Source organism: Saccopteryx bilineata, chromosome 8, assembly GCF_036850765.1.
Source record: "Saccopteryx bilineata isolate mSacBil1 chromosome 8, mSacBil1_pri_phased_curated, whole genome shotgun sequence".
NCBI lineage: Eukaryota > Metazoa > Chordata > Mammalia > Chiroptera > Emballonuridae > Saccopteryx > Saccopteryx bilineata.
The window spans coordinates 56,392,683-56,403,190 of NC_089497.1; positions in this window are offsets into that span (position 1 = coordinate 56,392,683).

Here is a 10,508-nt window from a genome sequence, read left to right on the forward strand (position 1 = left end):
CCAGCTGGGACTCCTGCAAGGCTCAATCCAGAGGATCCTCTGTCAGGACCCTCGAAGACGGGCAGGGAGGCTCTATATATATGCAGCGGTCACCCAGCTGAGTGTGTGTGTCCGCGCCCCCACGCTGCCACCCACAGGCTTCCATTGAAGGAGCTTGCCTTTGCCTGGAGAGCCCTCTCTTGATGACCCACACTCTGCTCATTTTCATGTGACCCTAAGGAAGGAACCAGGAGGCATGGCCTCGTGAGCTAAAATGTCTGAATGAGTCAGAGCATGCACCCTGAGAAAAATCTTATCTTTCCTTCTTTCCCAAGCAGCACCACTGTTTTGCTCACCAGCTGCCAGAATTTGTCTCTCGTTGCAGAATTTGGGTTCTTTGGAAGAACAGCCCAAGCAGAAGGGCCACCATTTCCTTTTCTTTATCATCCATCCTCTTTGCTTTAACTCACTATGTCTCGCACGGTCCCTTTACTTTACATCAGGGGTCCCCAAACTTTTTACACAGGGGGCCAGTTCACTGTCCCTCAGACCGTTGGAGGGCCGGACTATAAAAAAAACTATGAACAAATCCCTATGCACACTGCACATATCTTATTTTAAAGTAAAAAAACAAAACAGGAACAAATATAATATTTAAAATAAAGAACAAGTAAATTTAAATCAACAAACTGACCAGTATTTCAATGGGAACTATGGGTTTGCTTTTGGCTAATGAGATGGTCAATGTGCTCCTCTCAATGACCACCAATGAAAGAGGTACTTCTTCCAGAAGTGTGGCGGGGGCTGGATAAATGGCCTCAGGGGGCCACATGCGGCCCGCGGGCCATAGTTTGGGGACCCCTGCTTTACATGGTGTCTTTGAACATTTTTAGGTTCAAGCCCCAGGCCACCATCATTTTGTAGTTCAGTCTTACCAGACTACTGAACATTTTGTGGTGGTCTCTGCATGGGAGATCTGTGACCCCCCCCCCTTTTTTAGGGTTTAAAAAGTAACTTAAAAATGAACAAAAAAACCCTTTTTTTAAGCAAGAGAGACAGAGAGAGGGACAGACAGACAGGAAGGGAGAGAAATAAGAAGCATCAATTCTTTGTTGGGACACCTTGGTTGTTCATTGATTGCTTTCTCCTATATGCCTTGACTGGGGGAGCCCCAGTTGAGCCAGTGACTCCTTGCTCAAGCCAGCGACCTTGGGTTTCAAGCCAGTGACCTTTTGGCTCAAGCCAGAGACCATAGGGTCATGTCTATGATTCCACACTCAAGCCTATGGCCTTGGGGTTTCAAACCTTGGTCCTCTGAGTCCCAGGCCAACTCTCTGTCCATTGTGCCTCTATCTGGTCAGGCTTAATTATAAAACTTGATATTTTTATATGTGCACCCAGGACAACTACCATACAGATTAAGATATAGGACATCTCGAAATTCCCAGCAGGTTCTATTGTGTTCCCTCCCATCATTCTCCATTCCCAGTGTTGATTCCATTTTGGCTTTTATCATCAATTAACATTTTGGCTGTTCTTGAATTTCATATAAATGGAATCATATACGGGATGGGGGGGTCCTTGGGTTAAAACAGTCTTGACATATGACGTTCTGAGGTTACGATGCTCACTCTCATAAAAACTTTAAAAAATTGAGACTTGAGACATGTTTTGGATTACGCCGTTAGCGTCATACTTTTTTTTTTTTTGCATTTTTCTGAAGCTGGAAACAGGGAGAGACAGTCAGACAGACTCCCGCATGCGCCCGACCGGGATCCACCCCGCACGCCCACCAGGGGCGACGCTCTGCCCACCAGAGGGCGATGCTCTGCCCATCCTGGGCGTCACCATGTTGCGACCAGAGCCACTCTAACGCCTGAGGCAGAGGCCACAGAGCCATCCCCAGCGCCCGGGCCATCTTTGCTCCAATGGAGCCTTGGCTGCGGGAGGGGAAGAGAGAGACAGAGAGGAAGGCGCGGTGGAGGGGTGGAGAAGCAAATGGGCGCCTCTCCTGTGTGCCCTGGCCGGGAATCGAACCCGGGTCCTCCACACGCTAGGCCGATGCTCTACCGCTGAGCCAACCGGTCAGGGCCCATACTTTTTTTTTTTACAGAGACAGAGAGAGAGTCAGAGAGAGAGATAGATATAGACAGACAGACAGGAATGGAGAGAGATGAGAAGCATCAATCATCAGTTTTTTGTTGTGACACCTTAGTTGTTCATCAATTGCTTTCTCATATGTGCCGTGACCGTGGGGCTTCAGCAGACTGAGTAACCCCTTGCTCGAGCCAGAGACCTTGGGTCCAAGCTGGTGAGCTTTTTTTTTTCTTTCTTTTTTTTGCTCAAGTCAGATGAGCCTGCGCTCAAGCTGGTGACCCCGGGGTCTCGAACTGGGGTCCTTTTGCATCCCAGTCCGACTCTTTATCCACTGCAGCACCACCTGGTCAGGTGTCATACTTTTTTTACACTAATTTTTTTGTCATTCTTTCTGTTACTACAGTACAGTGTCCAGTACAGTATATTTATGTCCTTTTCCTTTTTCTAGGGCTTGTGTTTTTATGTTCTAGATTATGATTTTACAACTGTGCTAGGATAGGTAATTGACTTAGGGGTGTGTTTCAACGTACAACAAAATTCAGGTTACTTTACTGTCGTAGGAATGGAACTGTGTCATAACCCAAGGACCCCCTGTAATCTGTTTTGTTTTGTTTTTGTTTTTTGTATTTTTCTGAAGTTGGAAACAGGGAGGCAGTCAGACAGACTCCCACATGCGCCCGACCAGGATCCACCCGGCACACCCACCAGGGGGTGATGCTCTGCCCATCTAGGGCGTCGCTCTGTTGGAACCAGAGTCATTCTAGCACCTGAGGCAGAGGCCACAGAGCCATCCTCAGCGCCCGGGCCAACTTTGCTCCAAATGGAGCCTTGGCTGCAGGAGGGGAAGAGAGAGACAGAGAGGAAGGAGGGGGTGGTGGAGAAGCAGATTGGCGCTTCTCCTGTGTGCCCTGGCCGGGCATCGAACCCGGGACTCCTGCACGCCAGGCTGACGCTCTAACCCTGAGCCAACCGGCTAGGGCCGTGTGTATTTTTTGTATCCAGCTTTCTTCACTCAATAGTATAGCTACAAGATTCATTCATCATATAATTCATACTTTTTTATTGCTGATATTATCCATTGTATGACAATATTTCCATTTATTCTACTGTTGGTGGACATTTAGACAACTTTCAATTTTTGCTCATTATAAATAATGCTATGGATATTCTTATAATGTCTTTTGGAGGACCTACGTATGCACTAATTTTTCCAGGGACTATATCTAGGGAGTGGAATTGTTGAGTCATAGGGTAAGTGAATATGAATATTTAATTTTGGCAAATGATATTGCCAGTTGCCCAAAGCTGTCCTAGCCATTACACTCCCACGAGTAGTGTATGATAGTTCCAGTTGCTTTATATTCTCACCAACATTTTTTTTTTACAAGGACAGAGAGAGAGTCAGAGAGAGGGACAGATAGGGACAGACACACAGGAACAAAGAGAGATGAGAAGCATCAATCATCAGTTTTTCGTTGCAACACCTTAGTTGTTCATTGATTGCTTTCTCATATGTGCCTTGACCGTGGGCCTTCAGCAGACCAAGTAACCCCTTGCTTGAGCCAGCGACCTTGGGTCCAAGCTGGTGAGCTTTTTTGCTCAAGCCAGATAAGCCTGTGCTCAAGCTGGCGACTTTGGGGTCTCGAACCTGGGTCCTCGGCATCCCAGTCCAATGCTCTATCCACTGCGCCACTGCCTGGTCAGACTCTCAACAACTTTTTTTTTTTTTTTTGTATTTTTCTGAAGTTGGAAACAGGGAGGCAGTCCCGCATGTGCCCGACCAGAATCCACCCAGCATGCCCACCAGGGGGTGATACTCTGCCCATCTGGGGCATTGCTCTGTGCAACCGGAGCCATTCTAGCACCTGAGGCAGAGGCCACAGAGCCATCCTCAGCACCCGGGCCAACTTTGCTCCAATGGAGCCCTGGCTGTGGGAGGGGAAGAGATAGACAAAGAGGAAGGAGAGGGGAGGGGTGGAGAAGCAGATGGGTGCTTCTCCTGTGTGCCCTGGCCGGGAATCGAACCCGGGACTCCTGCACGCCAGGCCGACGCTCTACCACTGAGCCAACTGGCCAGGGCTCTCACCAACTTTTAAATTATAGGCATTCTGTATGGATGTTTAGTAGTATTTCATTGTGATTTTAATTTGCATTTTCAAGATGAGTAAGCTTCTCTTCCTATACTTATTGGCCATTTGTAGATTCTTTTTTGAAAACTGCCTACTCAAGTCATTTGCCCAGTTTTTATTGGTTGTCTTTTTCTTCCTGGTTTAATGAATTAATTCATGCACTGCATTAAGTAACACACAAGGTCTCTGTGCACAGAGATTTTACTTCTAATTATGAAAAAAATACTGAGAAAAACCTTGATGCATATATGAGAGATAGAATAATTATAATTGACCATTACATTTTTTAAAACTGCATATGAGCTCCCTGGACGGTTGGCTCAGTGGTACAGCATCGGCCTGGCGTGTAGGAGTCCTGGGTTCGATTCCCGGCCAGGGCACACAGGAGAAGCGCCCAATTGCTTCTCCACTCCTCCCCCTCTCTTCCCCTCCTGCAGCCAAGGCTCCACTGGAGCAAAGTTGGCCCGGGTGCTGAGAATGACTCTGTGGCCTCTGCCTCAGGCGCTAGAATGGCTCTGGTTGCAACAGAGCAACGCCCCAAATGGGCAGAGCATCGCCCCCTGGTGGGCATGCTGGGTGGATCCCAGTCGGGCGCATGTGGGAGTCTGACTGCCTCCCCATTTTTAACTTCAGAAAAATACAAAAAAAAAACCAAACAAAAAAACTGCATATGAGCTGCTTTCTATGTGAAATTCTATGTATGCAAATGTATCAATATGTATGCCTTAAGCAAAAGCTGGTAAACAACAATTGAAAAGTTCATTAAATAGTATCCAGTTTTCATTTTCATTGTAAAAGGAAACCATTTAGAGTTTAAATGAATTCTTATTTCTTCCCAGAGAATTTTATTTAGAAAGAAGATAATAGGCTGAGTACTCACAAAGCTTTATAATACAACGAAACCTTTATTCACCATATAGAACACATTTACAACCTATCTCATTAGATCCTTCCAACAAACCTAAAGCAAACAAAATAAATGTTAGGTCAGCTTCATTATGCAAAGATTATAGCCCAGAGGAATCTGACTTGCTCAGTATAGGGTTGGAGTGATGATCCTATAACATCTGACTCCATGCAGTCCTGCACATTGATGGTTGCGATATTTTTTTTCTCCAATCCTGGTTTCAGGTACCTTAAGGTATTTCTTCTGGAAGGTAGTTACTATGGTGCTTTGGCACCTGAGAGACAGGGGTATCAATTCCTGCTACAAATACCTATTAGCTATGTGAACTTGGGTAGTTACACTGGGCCTCAGTAACAATCTGAGCCTTAGTTCCTCCTTTATAAAATGGTGTCCACCTCACAAATTTGAGAGTTAAGTCAGATGAAAATTGCCTAGAATGGGTTAGTCTATGCCTTCTGTTCTTTAATCTCAGCTTGGCAAAAAGGATTTTTCAGTCACATCTATAGTTGGGTAATTAGAATGATCTGATGGCTAACTGCCAGATAGCACCCAGATTTTTAGAAAGTGTCTCTGTTCAGAACCCAATGGCTTACCTAACAGCAGACACTCTTGAATGGATATTAAAATGGTGCTTGTGGAGCAAAAGAAAGTGTGTCAGAATTTGGCTTTACCCCTTTAAAGTGCCAAACTTATTTGGGGCTAGCGATGACAGCTTTAGGTCTTTGTTCCTTAGGTTAAATTTGTGACAATTAAATGATTCATTTGATGAACAAGACATTTCTTTTAGAAACTATATACCGTATTTCCCCATGTGTAAGATGATCCCATGTATAAGATGCATCTTAATTTTGGGACCCAAAGTTTGAAAAATGTATTATATAGTTATTTTGTGTGTGGTGTGTGTGTGTGTGTGTGTGTGTGTGTGCGACAGAGACAGAGAGAGAGGGACAGACAGGCAGGAAGGGAAACAAGAAGCATCAATTCTTCATTATGGCTCCTTTAGTCTCCTTAGTTGTTCACTGACTGCTTTCTCATACGTGCTTTGACTGGAGGGCTACAGCAGAGTGAGTGACCCCTTGCTCAAGCCAGTGACCTTGGGCTCAAGCCAGCAGGCATGGGATCATGTATGATCCCATGCTCAAGCCAGCAACTTTGCGCTCAAGCTGGTGAGCCCCCACTCAAGCCGCATGAGCCCGCGCTCAAGCCAGCGACCTTGGGGTTTCGAACCTGGGTCCTCTGCCTCCCAGTCTGATGTTCTGTCTACCGCGCCACCGCCTGGTTAGGCACATAAAGTTATTAAACTCAAATCTAATTCATCATAAAATTCATAGAACTCCTTGTTACTGTCAAAACTCCCATCCATTAGCTTGTCCTCATCTGTCTGATGATGAATCAGTCTTCAACAAAGAGCACAAAAACAAGCTCAAAAAAGCAGGAAATGCAATTGAAAAACCCTATAACCACTGTATAAGACGCACCCAGTTTTTAGACCTCAAAGTCTATGAAAAACTTTGCATCTTATATATGGGGAAATACTGTACTTGCAATGAATAGTTTTACTAAGGAAGGCCAGCTTTAGGTTATGTTCTTTACTTCCCTGTAGGAGGCCCTCTATGGTAACAGAGGCCTGGTCTCTGCCATGAAGGAATTAAAAGCATAACCTTAACCTTACACTTGGCTTTACTGGAGACACAGCTACCAGTTATCACTTTGTTGGTAATATTTCTAATGAGAAGCAAATGGGAGTGTGAGGGCACAAATAAAGAATGGGGCCTGGGACGGAAAATAATTTGCCTAATGCCATAAAAGACTTCCCAAAGCTGAAAGGCTTGGGAGAATAGGAGAGACATGTTCCATTCTGGGGGACACTGTGTGGTCTGGAGGTGGGATTTGAAGAAGGAATAAAGGACGTTGTGAAATTGGAATTCTCTGGCAGAAAGAAAAAGGAAAAGATGATGACAATCCAGCCACTCTTCCCCAACTAAGAGTGACAGACTAATCAGCTTCCTTGTGGGTGGGATCCAACCTCAACTGACAGCTGACTAAACAAGAGAGCACATTCCCTTAACTGGAGGGAGAAAAAAAAGGAAGATAGGAGATGTTGAAAGAGCTGCCATTTCTATCAGCCCCCTAAAGAGGAAGTTTTTTACTTCAACCCACTCAAACTAGGCTTCTGTCTCCAAAATATTACAAACGTCAACCCACACAAATTAGGCTTGTCTCCCACATTACACTGAAAATGTTCTTGGTCTCCGATGACTTCTTATAGCTAATGAAAACTTTACTGTCCTTTTCACTTGACTCCTAGGCAGCATAAGACATGGTTGGCTCCTAGATCCTTCTTAAACATTATCACTCAGCTTTCTCGACACCCAACTCCCCTTCCTTACTGGTTGCACCTCCCTGACTGGGCCTCTTTATGTTGGTGATCTCCAGGTCTAGGTTCTGGGCCTGCTTTAATTTTCTCCCTTGGTGACCTTATTCTTTCTCATGGTACTAAACTCCATCTTTAACGCTGACGATTTCTCATGATACTAAACTCCATCTTTAACGCTGATGATTTCTCATGGTACTAAACTCCATCTATAACGCTGACGATTTCTCCACTCCACCTTTCCTTCAAGCCTTAGACTCATATGCAACTCCTTATACTACACTTGAACCGAAATTATCACAATTAACAGAGCCAAAATGCTGTCTCCCCCACCACACCTGCTTGATACGCCCACCTACCCACGTGCTAGAAAACTTGGCAGTCTTGGTTTTCCTTTCTTCCTTCTTTCCCTCACATCTAATCCAACAGTCTTTTTAATTCTATCTTTACGAGGCATCTCTAATTTAGACACTACTTCCCAGTTCCACTGCCACTATTATGGTCCAGGTAACCTCCATGTTGTACCTTGATCATTGCAAGTCTCTAATCTTGCTCTCTTCCAATCGCACTCCATATAATAAATGGATCTCATTATACTTGGGACAACTAGCTGAGCCCTTTTATCATGTCCTAAAGTGGCCTTATATACTGCTCACAAAAATTAGGGGATATTTCACCAGTTCATATCCATTTTGAAATATTCCCTAATTTTTGTGAGTAGTGTATGATCTGGCTTTTACACATTTTATGCCATTCCCTTTGCTCACTACGCATGCCGACACCATCAGCCTTCCCTAAATACCTCAAAACCTTTCCTGCTCCTTGGGCTTTGCATTTGTAGTTCCATTTGGAAGTTTTCTTCTTACTTTCACCATGGCCCTCTTCATCCTTCAGGTCTCAACCTAAATATTATTCCCCAATATTTTATTCTCTACAGGCTCCTTTTCTAGTTTTTTTTTTTTTTCATAGTATTTGAATCAAAGCTGTATTTTTTTCATTTGCTTATCATCTACATTCCTAACTAAAAAGAAAGTTCTCAGGGTAGGGGCTGTGTCTGTTTTGCTTACCACATGCCTATCATTTGGCACAGGTGAGGCTAGTTAAGGCTAAGGATAGGTAATCTGTCACTGAAGGAATGGAAAAAGTGCCCTATCGGCCCAATTTGGGTAGGATGCCCACCCCTTGACCAGTCCATGTGGCCAGGAAAAGGTCTTGAAAGAAGTTGGCAAGTCCCATGAGGCTATGTTGCTGAAGCATGGGGATGAGGAATAGTTCCACTAGAGCAGCGGTTCTCAACCTGTGGGTCACGACCTCGGCGGGGGTCGAATGACCAAAACACAGGGGTCGCCTAAAGCCATCGGAAAATACATATTTATTATACAATACATTTTTAAATAAAATATGTATTTTCCGATGGCTTTAGGCGACCCGGTGTTTTAGTCGTTCGACCCCCGCTGGGGTCACGACCCACAGGTTGAGAACCGCTGCACTAGAGGAAGAATAGTATCACAAATTGGCCCTGGGGTTACTGTGAGCTAGGCACCAATCCCAATTTCTACTACACATAACCATATCTTTTGGCTTTTCTCCCATTAATATAGTAATTACTTTACTTTTTTCCTTCACTTGTTTAAACTGAGTTCTTAATTAGTTATATTGCTGGTATGAAAAATTAAGACACTTGAATTACCAGAATACATCAAATATAGAATATTACTTTCATAACAAGGCTAGCAAACTCAGTGCTTTCATGACAATTCAACCAACATTTATAGAGCAGTTACCATAAGAGCAGAAAGGAAGCTAGCAAGCATAACCCTTGACAATGGGACTATGAACTAACTTTTGCTAACAAATGCTACTATCCTAAACAAGAGAGTGTGAGGGCAAGATTTTGAAACCTGAATTGTATTAATAAAATATCCACAGTCTTACCTCACAACACAATAATACAAAAAACTAATACTGAAAAGTTTTTATTTCCAAGATCAAATATTACAACAGGACATTTACATGTATTTATAAAAAAATGCAGCAGTTGAATTTATAGATCAGAGGTTTCCTTGAGTTTGGTCCCTCTCTCAGCACAGTGAGCTGATGTCTTCAAAAGACTTATCGTCCCACTCCCCTCCCTCCCCACCCTAATTGTTCCCCCCACCCCAGTTCAAGTTGCAGTATCAATATAAAGCAACCGGGTACAACACAGCAAGAATATTCACAATTTGGTACAGCCAAAACCAGAGGATCACCAACTGAGAGATCCTCATTTTAGAAATTATTTACCTATAGACTAGGTGTATCTATAGATATATCACACCAGTTATCTAAGATTTCCCTGGTTTTAGAGCAAGTGGAAGTTCCATTGAGTCTTAGTTACAGCTCTGCTTTATCTAATGGCATGTTTTTCTCCTTCTACAAATTTAGATTTTTCTATGGCCTCTGTGCATCTTCAAATTTAAGGCTTTCCCTAGCACCTTTATTATCACTTACTAGAAATACAGGAGGGTCTCTAGTGTGTCTTGAACAAGGAAATTTAGTGAATGAGCCAGCTGCCCCTTACTCACTGGTCCCAAAGCCTTCTCTTTTTGAAGAAGAGCTGCAGAAACAAATGGTATCTCCTAGCACCATGGGATTAAAAGCCCAGAAAACTGAGACCTATATGTGCATTTTAGAAAGCACTTGCCAGAAACAATACAATAGGAGCACTGTCATTGTCCATTATCATCTTGGATTCAATAACAAAGTTACACTACAGATGAAATTTAGAGCCATCCTGCATTAAGAATGCAAATCTCACTAAGACCACCACTTTGTCCAGAATAAGTTGAGTACGCAAATATCCCAGGGAATCTCTAAATACTGTTAGGAACTGCTTGAGAAACACTTTAAAGCAAATACCCCAAGTTGACTTCACTCAAGTCCCCAACCCACCCCTATCCCTATCCCCAAATAAATTTCATTCCTTGATTAACCTCTCTGAGTAAGATGGGAAGTGAAGTTTGAAAAATGACATGAAAAATGT